Source organism: Bison bison, unplaced genomic scaffold (genome assembly GCF_000754665.1).
Source record: "Bison bison bison isolate TAMUID 2011002044 unplaced genomic scaffold, Bison_UMD1.0 scf7180017864115, whole genome shotgun sequence".
Lineage (NCBI taxonomy): Eukaryota > Metazoa > Chordata > Mammalia > Artiodactyla > Bovidae > Bison > Bison bison.
This window is the reverse complement of record NW_011494687.1, coordinates 1411974-1415410: the sequence shown is the minus strand read 5'-3', so window position 1 is coordinate 1415410 and position 3437 is coordinate 1411974.

The window sequence follows — 3437 nt, the reverse complement described above, 5'->3', positions numbered from 1 at the left end:
GTGTGCCCAAGAAGGGAGCCACTCCCTCTGGTCTAGACAGCTTCCCTGCATAAGGAGTGTGTGAACGCTCCCCATCTTCCAGGATCATTGAGAGAATGTGAAATGAACAGAATGAAAGCCTTTCTAAAAAGTCAAACCACTATACAAACATGGCTTCTCAGGTGGCTCAGTAGTAAAGAATCGCCTGCCAATGCCAGAGACGCAGGTTCCATCCCTGGGTCAGGGAAACTCCCTGGAGAAGGAAATGCCAACCCACTCCAGTATTCTTACCTGGGAAATCCCATGGACAGAGAAGCCTGGTGGGCTACAGTCCATGAGGTAGCAAAAAAGTTGGACACGACTTAGGGACTAGACAACAACAACTATACAAATACACAGTGTGCTAAGAATGTCCAACTCTGAATGTTTCAGCAACACAGAGATTACTTTCTAAATGACAGAAAAGATCCTAACTGTACTTTATTGATATTAGTAGCCACCTTGGTGTGTCTTTTACTGGCGTTTGTCTTTACCTAGGGTGAGATATTTAATGGAATAAAATACATTTCTTGTACTTTCTCCAGATTTAGTTTTCCCCAACTGTAATATCTTTAAAGAAATTACAGAACTTAGAGAAAGAAGCAACAGGGAATGCATCTTGTGGGTGAGAAATGGAATATTCCTGCCATATCAATAAACAAGGATGTCACAGTCATCACTAATTTTTGGCCCTCCAAATGTGAATTTCTGAGCCCTAAGGGCAACCAGGAAAGAAAACAATACCTGCGATCCGGCAGCCATGAGGCTCCCAAACTCTCAACTTTCAGGTTGTGCCTATTTTTAAAGTCGACAAGAGTTTATACCATGTCTCAGAGAAGCAGAGCCTTTCCCCTAAGACCAGAAGACTCACTCTGGTGAATTCTGATGTGGAAAGAAGTGAGATTTGAAGCTTCCGGAGCAGGAGGGACCAGGGTTCACTTTCTGGAAGGATGATGCGGAGGTGGCAAGACTCAAGAGTCCCAGCTGCATTGTGGTTAGGACTGTGAGACTCTGGCTGACCTCACTGATGACTTAAAATAAAGCACAACATAAGCATTGCGAGTTAAATTTTATTTGGGGCAAAATGAGACTGCAGCCCAGGAGACAGCACCCCAGATAACTCCGAGAAACTGCTCCAAATAGACACAATAGCCTCATTCTGAGGCTACATAGTTTTAAAGAAGATCAATTTTGCCACCATTGAAGAATGAGAATTTTAATGTCAAACTTGAAACAATAACAAAATGCTAATTTTGGAATTTCTTACAGAACAGGAGGAGTAGGATTTTTTTTTTTTTAACAGTGCATGTTTGTTTAGTCAGGGACAAGTTTCAACCAAGAAATGAATATGAACTTCAACTATAAATTTTCAAAGGCAGAACTGAAACTCCACATAGGGAACATTTCAGAGGGCTTTGTAGGTAAGGAGAGAATTGCCAGTTCTTCCAAGGTTGCCAGGAAAAGAGAGATCTGAATTTCCTTCTGCCAAAGGAGGGGAGAAAGAACTCCCCTGGGTGGTTCTCTCATCTTCTGCACTAGTATCTGAGAGGCCAGTGATAGGTGAGCCACCTCCAAGACAACTATGACTCAATTGTGACAGGTTGAGAGAACTAATCCTTAGGTAGGTTGATAAGGAGTCCAGGGCCTTCAAGGAGGAAGTAATCTGGGGCTTTTGAGGGGTCTAGAATTCTCAAAGAGGTGTAAAGGATAAACTTTTTCCTACATTCCTTAGTTTTAGTCAAATAAAATGTTTTTGCTTTAAGCCCAGAGCTGATGATTACACAAAAAACAACTCAGCTTAAAGTCTGTAATAAGGATTATATAACAACAATGTCTGGCTCTAGGTCAGTGATCACACCATCGTGATTATCTGGGTCGTGAAGATCTTTTTTGTACAGTTCTTCTGTGTATTCTTGCCACCTCTTCTTAATAGCTACTGCTTCTGTTAGGTCCATACCATTTCTGTCCTTTATCGAGCCCATCTTTGCATGAAATGTTCCCTTGGTATCTCTAATTTTCTTGAAAAGATCTCTAATCTTTCCCATCCTGTTTATTCCTCTATTTTTTTTGCATTGATCGCTGAGGAAGGCTTTCTTATCTCTTCTTGCTATTCTTTGGAACTCTGCATTCAGATGTTTATATCTTTCCTTTTCTCCTTTGCTTTTCACTTCTCTTCTTTTCACAGCTATTTGTAAGGCCTCCCCAGACAGCCATTTTGCTTTTTTGCATTTCTTTTCCATGGGGATGGTCTTGATCCCTGTCTCCTGTACAATGTCACAAACCTCATTCCGTAGCTCATCAGGCACTCTATCTATCAGATCTAGGCCCTTAAATCTATTTCTCACTTCCAGTGTATAATCATAAGGGATTTGATATAGGTCATACCTGAATGGTCTAGTGGTTTTCCCTACTTTCTTCAATTTAAGTCTGAATTTGGCAATAAGGAGTTCATGGTCTGAGCCACAGTCAGCTCCTGGTCTCTTTTTTGCTGACTGTATAGAGCTTCTCCATCTTTGGCTGCAAAGAATATAATCAATCTGATTTCGGTGTTGACCATCTGGTGATGTCCATGTATAGAGTCTTCTCTTGTGTTGTTGGAAGAGGGTGTTTGTTATGACCAGTGCATTTTCTTGGCAAAACTCTATTAATCTTTGCCTTCCTTCATTCCATATTCCAAGGCCAAATTTACCTGTTACTCCAGGTGTTTCTTGACTTCCTACTTTTGCATTCCAGTCTCCTATAATGAAAAGGACATCTTTTTTGGGTGTTAGTTCTAAAAGCTCTTGTAGGTCTTCATAGAACCATTCAACTTCAGCTTCTTCAGCATTACTGGTTGGGGCATAGACTTGGATTACTGTGATATTGAATGGTTTGCCTTGGAAACAAACAGAGATCATTCTGTCGTTTTTGAGATTGCATCCAAGTACTGCATGTCAGACTCTTTTTTGACCATGATGGCTACTCCATTTCTTCTGAGGGATTCCTGTCCGCAGTAGTAGATATAATGGTCATCTGAGTTAAATTCACCCATAGCAGTCCATTTTAGTTCGCTGATTCCTAGAATGTCGACATTCACTCTTGCCATCTCTTGTTTGACCACTTCCAATTTGCCTTGATTCATGGACCTGACATTCCAGGTTCCTATGCAATATTTCTCTTTACAGCATCAGACCTTGCTTCTATCACCAGTCACATCCACAGCTGGGTATTGTTTTTGAACTCTACAAAAAAGATCTTCACGACCCAGATAATCACGATGGTGTGATCACTCACCTAGAGCCAGACATCCTGGAATGTGACGTCAAGTGGGCCTTAGAAAGCATCACTACGAACAAAGCTAGTGGAGGTGATGGAATTCCAGTTGAGCTATTCCAAATCCTGAAAGATGATGCTGTGAAAGTGCTGCACTCAATATGCCA